Genomic DNA, 8,480 nt, shown 5'->3' on the forward strand with positions numbered 1-8,480 from the left:
TGCAGCGGTTCTACACCAAGCTGACCTTGTAGGTTGCAAGACATGCATTTACATGGGATTTCCACAATCACTTCTCTATAGCACCTATGGCTTTTTAAATGGTATCTGTCAGGATCTATGTCAAATCACACATTTAGAAAGGCCAAGATTAGCTCTGCTTTCTTGTAAGATCTGTTACTATGTGATTGATAACTGTTCTTCACCCATGCTCTTTCTTTGTAGACTTATGACTTTTCTTGGAAGGCTTCAAGGATGTCTGTGAAACAAGGCCAATGATAGTTGAGAAATCTATTGGTTATTCAATATGTATAATGAGAAAATGATCCTCATGTTTCTTAAGTGTTGGAACACTTTACATCCATATATTTGGCCAACTTTCATTAAAGGGTAGAAAATATATTCTTTGGGAAAACTGAGAAAATATAAAAACTGATGCAAACAAAGTTAGATGTAGAAGTTGGGATGTTTAATTTTGATTGTCATTGTCACTAGATAAACTTTAAGGGACGCTAGGTAGTAATAACACATGTCTTTAAGTTAGCCTGGTCTACAGAATGAGTTCCAGGACAGCTAGGGCTACACAGAGAAACAATGTCTAGAAACCTGCTCTCACCCACCCCAAAAGAAAGGAACTTTTAGGAGATTAGTGAAGCACATCTCTGAATGTGTTATTAGGGGTTTCTCAAAGTATGATTAGATAGTGAGGGCCCTGATAAACTAATGTTTTGATGGCATGATTGAGAAGTGGTGAAATGTAGGTCATGGGTTTATAGAAAGTGGGTCACCAGGGGCTGTGTCTTTGGGTCATATCTTGCTTTGGCTTCTTCTGTGGTATCTCTCTCTGCTTCAGGCCAGCCATGCTATGAACTTTTTTGTTCTGCCAAGTCTTCCTTCCTACTCTTGACTGATATTACTGAAACTGTGACCCAAAATGAATTCTTTCTCTGGTATTTGGTTATTGGAAATAAGAAAAGTCATTAATATAGTATTTGGCAACGTCAAAGTTTTAGAGCATGGATGAGCCCTTGCTCAGCCCTCCCTGTTGTTGCCTTTTGTTCTTTCATGGATCCATGAAAATGCAAAGACAAGTGACAACATTAAAGGGCAGATAGATTATTGGTATGTTGCTGAGACAGGAATCTGTGATAGTCTTTCCCCTAAATTATATGAAGAGCACTCCATGTTTTAGTAGATTTTTTAATTCAAAATAGACAGTCTGAAAATAGTAAGTTAAAAAGATAATAAAGTCCAATAAGCTCTCTCTAAATTTACAATGAAAAATGCCAACAGTCACAGACCATAACCACAACTACAGCATATGTACATTACAGTAATTACATGCAATATTTGAAAAGTCCATCTTATAGGACTTCAAATAAACCATCACTGTCAGGAAGAGCTGGTGGGTGGGCTCCTCTGCTGCACAGCACCAATTATATAGTTATAATGACTGATCTGTATTACCACTCTGGCATTTTAAGTTATTTTGTATTGTGTGGAACAAAGATGATTGGAAGTCATAAAACAATGATGATTCTTCAGCAATCCTTGGTATCATTCATCTGTACAACTGGATCAGGAAAAACCCATTTCTCCACCTCCATCTCTTCCAAACATAATTCCTGAGTTACCGGTTTATCCCTTTGCTATGTGCCTGAAACCCGCACTCTGTTACAAGCAGTATTCACTTACAGAGATGGGACTTCCATGTTTGGGTAGCATGGTACCTTCTGTTAGTTTATGAAGAGTCCAGCAAGGGTAGTGTTTTGAGAATGGTTTCCCACTGTTTGTTCTAAAGGCACTAAAGGCTTGCTATCTATCCTTGCAAGGAGAAATTTGCCTCTGCATTGTACCAGAAAAATCTACATCAGAAGGTATTTCTGTTTCTACAAAGACTTTTTATAAGATAAATAACACTTGGCTGGCTATGAGTTGTGCACCAGACCTTAGACTAGGGATATTTTTCGTAAGTGAAAGCATTTGGTTTTTCTATGAATTATGATTTAAAAATAAACAGCTGTCAGGACAAACCTTAAAAGTCATAAATCAAAATTATAATCTCATAAACAGTAGCATTCACAGCATTAGTAAAAGTGAATGTGGAAAAATGTGCCGTTTCCTTAGGGAGCAGACTACATCTCGGCTCTCACTGCTGTGAGCACCTATTGGGTCGTTAGCATTTGCCTGCAAAATCCAGGGAGAGCAGCACTGTAACTTCTGATTAATCAAGCAAGCATTTCCCAACAGAACTTTCCTAAAGTGAAAAAAAAAAAAACCCAAGTATTTTTATATTTCAGTTTTCCACCATTTGATAATGACGCTACTGGGAAAATAAGGTATGCATGGCATACCAAAAGATTTAATTCATATGAAGGGGGGAAAACTGAGAGTAACTGTTAACAACTGAACTGCAGGAAATAGTCCAGCTGGAGGGCTGCTTGCTTCCTTGACAGGAGCCTTTCCCAGCACCTGCATCGCTGTGAAGAGCCGCAGGCACTAACACAGGACCACAGAGCTGGACAGGCATCCAAAGTCATCAGGAAACCACTGTCTGGATTTTAGGCCTAATGTTTTCACACATTTTTGTGGTCCATTGTCAAAATTCAATCTGTGTTTAGCATTCCTAAGTTCAAGACTATCAAAGCCTAGAAACAGAGAGCTGGTGAGTTCTTATTGTCTTCATATAAATGTGTCTTCTTTTATCTCCCAAATGAAGCCACATCAGCTTTCCACACCAAGGGTGAAGGTAAGAGTCTTATTTCCTCCCTATTAGGGTATGGTCTATTGTGGAAAAATAATCTCCAAGGAATTGTTTTTACTTTTTTTTCTCTCTCTCGTGATAACAGATCTTCATGTCAGGGTTTAATGCCAAGGCCTCTATGGAGATGTCACTAGCCAGCAGTTGCTCTGTCTTTTACTCATTCCTTTGTCTGGTCAATTGCACAGTATGGGAAGCTGATTTTCCAAGCATCTTGTACTTGCTTAAGAAGCCCAGGCCACTTGATGTATTTATTCTGTAACCACAGGTCTAGGCTTAATCTCTAAGACCTAATGCACATCTGATATTCAGAGATAATGCATCAGGACATCCTGGGTGATGCTGTCCATGTCACACTTGTATAGAAGTGTATGTTAGATGAAGGGGTCTTCTCATCAGGGCATCCTGGGTGATGCTGTCCATGCCACACTTTCATAGAAGTGTATGTTAGATGAAGGGGTCTTCTCTATTATTTTTTTTCCAGTTACTTCTCCGTTTTCTCAGTGTGTTTCCCAAACAGGAACTAATTCAGTGTTGAAAGTGAACCACTAGTATTTATGTATTTGGGTTGTAGAACAAAGCGTTTGAAACGTTGCACTTGAAAGACTTGAAGCTTATCCTGCTGCTCCTGGATAAGCTCACCTTGCCAGGAAAGTTTATCATATAGTTCTGAACCTTGTGAACGTGTGCGTAGAATATGGTGCATTCTTTGTCCATGACTCTGGGATGTTCAGCCTCATAGGGGCGGTAATGAGACAAATGACTTTTGAGGGAAATAAACACCTTTGTCAAGTCCTTACCTGCAAAGGTCCCAGTAGCATGGCTTTATTTGGTATCTTACTTTCTTTCTAGAAGGTTCCCAGAGAGAGATGTCTCCCATGATGAGTTATGCAAGTGCTTTTCCCTTGGATCGGAGCCTTGAGGGCCCTTCAGCAGCTCTCTGTAGTCATTAACTCCAACATTTACAAGAGTGACTTTTTACTATTTTCTGTATCTTTCTGATTTTCTACAGGATTCTAAAATATTTTCTTCCTTCTGTGCAGAGGTACCCTCATGTCACCTTGTATTCTCCTAGAGCTGGTTCCATTTCCATTCAGTCTAAAGGAGAACATGGAAGTCGGCTGCCTCAACAAGTGCTGTTGGCTCATTTGAATGACATCACAGGCAGCTAAGACAAACAAACAAACAAACAAACAATCAGGCCCAGAGTATGCTTGACGTTACCTCAGCACTTCCTACTGGATCTCTCCTCACACCCACAGGCTCTGAGGTCTATCAATCACTACTTTTAGTTATTTTTCTATTGTTGGTAAGAGGTACCATGACCAAGGCAACTCTTTAAAAAGTGTTTATCGAGGCTTGCAACTTCAGAAGGTTAGGATTCATAATCATCACGGCAAGGAACACCATGGTGCTAGAGCAGTAGTTGAAAACTTATATCTGATCCACAAGCAGGAGGCAAAGGGGGACTAACTGGGAATGGCGTGGGCTTTTAAAAATCTCAAATCCAACTCCAGTGACCCACCCTCTCTAACAAGGCCACACCTCCTAATCCTCCACCCCCCAAATTCTACCAACTGGGAAGAAATCCTTCACATATATGAGCCTATGGGGGCCATTGTTATCGAAACCACCACAGCACACTTCTTATAGGGTCTGTCTCAGTGAATTGTGTTTTATACACCATCTTGAACTTTGTAGGCATTTAAATTTCTGCTGCATTTGAAGTGTACAAGTGTAACTTATTACTCCTTATGAGTTTTATGTCTGCAAATAAACGGTTTGAAGTGAAAGAGAATGCATAACAGAGTTCTTTCTGAAGCACTAGGAAGGACAGCATATAAAGCAGAAACATGGACGTCGTTCTGAGTGGCTGTCCTCACCAGTGTTCAAGGGGCGTGGTTAAATAAAACATGCAGCAGCAGTTTTTATTTATTGAACTTTTTCTGCATTCAAGGCACTGTTTGTTAAGTGCTTAATGTAGAGTTCTCTGTTTTGTAAAAAGGGACTAAGTGAAGATGAAAATTTGTGTTGAAAATGTTGTTTAGTAATCTGAGCATGTTTCAATATCAGTTTTCAATTCTTATTTGTGGTGATTCATTTTTATAATGAAGTGGTGGTGCCTGCCTTTAATCCCAGCACTTGGGAGGCAGAGGCAGGTGGATTTCTGAATTCGAGGCCAGCCTGGTCTACAGAGTGAGTTCCAGGACAACCAAGGCTACACAGAGAAATCCTGTCTTGAAAAAAAACAAAAAAAAATCTCTTACATTGTAACAACCTAGAACCTTTGCTGGACCTCACAGCCAGAGTATCTGTGCATCTGAGTCTGTGTTTCTATCTTTAACAAATGGCTTTATATCCTCGTTGTCCATGTGTCAGCTGGGGGAGAAATAGAAATACATCTTGTGGTCACTAAGACTGCTGACCTACTGTGTACTCAGCCTAATTTGTTTTTAGGAGAATAATGCAGCAATCAATCTTACTTGCCTTGGGTTTCTCAGGTAATCAACCTTTACCACCTAAGCTAAGGCATGGCTATAATTTTAAATTATATTATTCTGACCTGTGACCCTAATGTACGTAAAATTGCAAAACTGTTGTGGTAATCATTTGTTGGAAACAGAAAATGGGCTGGAAGTGGCTTTACACAATGAAAAGCCACTATGAATGTTGAAAGCAGCATTTGGACATTATTTAATAGTGTTTGTTATCTGGGTAAGTTGGAGTCAGCTACTTCATATCTTGAAAATTCTGTTAAAGATTTCTATAACATGTCTCTCATTCCTTTTTCTTCCTCCCATGCTGGTCAATAAAAGAGAGAACAAAGCCTTTTGTTAGGGAAACACAGAGAGATATACAGGGACAGACACAGATTCACAAGAAAGCCTTCAGGTAGGCACAGTCTCAGACTCAGCACAACAGACAAGGTCATAGGGCATACGTTAAATGACAGACTTAATGAAGGCGAGAAACAGAGAAAGACAGAAGGACAGACAATAGATCAGACAGTAACACACGAGTTGTGAGATTCAAACCTCTGTGGAAAAACATGACTCATGACATGTAACCTAAACACAACCTTGTATTGTCTCCTTCAGCCCCCTTCAGACACCAGGTGAAAGCAATCTATCTCCTGCTTTAGTCAGAACTTGGGTGCGTGCCATAGTTTTCTCATTCACACTTAGGCTAGCATATCTTACCTTCTCTTTCAAGAAATGAGCAGGGTTCCAGAGAATAGAGCAACACTGCCAAGTACAATGTATTCATCCCAGCTGAGCCTGAATCAATGCTGGATGCATGGCTGTTCCCAGCACCGGCCTCCTTGCAGCTGGCAGCCATGGGTGATAGTCATGGTTGCCTTCGCCTTCATCCCTGTGCTCTTCCCAATCACTAATTTTGTCATCCAAGCTTCCACGCTTCTTTCCGATGCTCTTGAGATTTGGAGAGGATGGAAGAAGACACAAAAACCATAAAGGGACTCGTGCTGAACTCATTCTCAAGGTGATTATTACATAGACATTTTTAATTTTTGTGAATCTTTTGAGAATCTCATTTCTGGAGATTACATTAATTAACCTTGTCAGACTTATCTTCATGTCTCTCAGACACTTGCGACTACCAATGTCAGTCAGATGTCACGTGGGTCTTCCTCACAGTACAGTTTGATTTCTTGCCAGCTCTTTCTACCAAGGAAATATGTATATGACATATACATACAGATAGATGACATGCCAGAAGTACACAAGCATTGTGTGAAGACTAATCTCTCTTGTCAACTTGACTGCATTTAGAATCACCCATGAAACATGCCTTTAGCATGTCTGTGAGAGCATTTCCAGAGAGGTTTAACTGAAGAGGTGGCATCCTTCCACTGGGTGGAGTCCTGGACTGAGTAAAAAGGAGGACATGAGCTGAGCGTTGGCATTGGCTTTCTCTGCTGCCTAACTGGGAGCCCAATGTAACCAACCACCTCATAGTTTTGTCATAATGGCTCCCATGCCATGACTGACTATATTATTTCCTAAATCATGAGCCAAAGTAAGCTGCTCCCTCTTTAAGTTGGTTTTGTCAGGCACTTTTTTTTTCCTCACAAAAACACAAAAAAATAACTAATGCGTCTTGTCTCATCAATTTATTGTGAGGTTATTTAATTCCAAATAAGACCAACTTGAACAGGAGCCTTCTAAGGGCTGCTTTAGTTAGCCCTGGTTTCAATGTTTCATGTTTATTTAAAGAATCACCCAGTTCTTCAAATGCTGCCCTTAAAGACCAGGCATTATGCCAGAAAGATGGTCCTCTGCCATGGGTAAATGGGGAGAGATTCAAAGCATAACATTCACCAGAGAGATTTCTTCTCAAAATCGTTTTCATTTTTCCCTCACTGCTTCTCTCTTTATATTTTCAAAGTGAGCAGAACGTATTAGGAAGATACTTCTGTACTTTTTGGTAGGGACGAACCCTGCATTTGGCAATCTGTCTCGTGCACTTTGGCATCTGATATTGAATGAACATACTGCTGCCTCAGCAGACATCAAGGATAAATCCCCTTCACTCCATTGGCAAACTGCTTTGCAGTTTCAATAAGCAGGACAAAGAAATCAATAGTAATCAAGCAATTCTAATGACTGTTCATTGTAGTACAGTAGCGCCCAGTACAACTCTGGTTATACTGTGCTTCCCAGCTTTATTGGACAGCTTTATTGAGCTAATAAAAAGAGGATTTATGATGTGTGATATGTGAAAGTACTCAGTCAATATTTTGTTTTCAAGAACTGTAAAGAAATTATTTTTTTATGATAGGTGTGTGCAATGTTATTTTAATGGTCCATTCTTCTTTTTGTATTTTCAAGCAGTTTTAGCCTTGTCTTTTAGGCCCAATAGTATGGTTTATTTTGTGTATGCATTCCCTTCCATTGTTGGGTAACTGAGTATCTCATATTGGGTATTTCTCTATCTTGTTTACTATAGAACAGGGCATGCTAGAGGCTTGTACTCCTTGGTAATAAGCCTTTGCCCATACAATTTTCATCAAATCATCAAGCAAATATTGAGAACATATCATAAGGCACCTATTAAGTGGGTACCAGGAATACAAAGCTTAAAGAAACTGTTTTCATGTATTAATGCCATAACAGATGTAAATTAGCATCATTAAATGCTTAATGAGGATTTGAATCCTTAAAAATAACCCTGCAAGTAGATGTATTTCTATTTTCCTTTCCATTTAGGGAAAAAAAAATATTAAACTTAAGACAACTAAATAAATTGCCTGGAATCCCACAGGAGTATGATGGAACTACAATCTAGGTCCTGCTCTGTCTTTATCTGCTGAACTCTGCCTAATAACTTGTGTTAGTTCTGTTTGCTTCTAAGGTAGAGTCAGGGAGTTTGCAGTGAGTCTGGAAGTGGGCTTTTTATGGTAGCAATAGTACCCACAAGAAACACATTATAGCATTGTATAATGATAAAGAGTGTTGGTTTAAATAATGGCATATATATTTACTTACTCTGTGTGTATGCTTCCCAGCTTTTTTAGGCTAATAAATACATGATGTACTATGTATAATGTACGATGAGCAACATGTGACATGTGATATTAATATAATATGTAATACATGATACATGATATATAATATAATATGTAGTACATAGCATATAATTTATAATGTATAATGTATAATATAGTTATTATGCATTATATGTGTTATATAGAATATATTAT

At 39.0% G+C, this 8,480-nt stretch overlaps 1 long non-coding RNA gene across 1 annotated transcript; it reads right to left on the reverse strand.

Moving 5' to 3' along the window:
* Positions 1-2,339: 2,339 nt before the first annotated feature.
* On the reverse strand, positions 2,340-6,701 carry LOC116094280. The gene is made up of 2 exons (XR_004120021.1): positions 5,959-6,701; positions 2,340-3,926 (listed from the first exon to the last, which is right to left on the reverse strand). It is a non-coding gene; the product is annotated as an uncharacterized LOC116094280 (long non-coding RNA).
* Positions 6,702-8,480: the final 1,779 nt, after the last annotated feature.

Source organism: Mastomys coucha, unplaced genomic scaffold (genome assembly GCF_008632895.1).
Source record: "Mastomys coucha isolate ucsf_1 unplaced genomic scaffold, UCSF_Mcou_1 pScaffold16, whole genome shotgun sequence".
Classification (NCBI taxonomy): domain Eukaryota; kingdom Metazoa; phylum Chordata; class Mammalia; order Rodentia; family Muridae; genus Mastomys; species Mastomys coucha.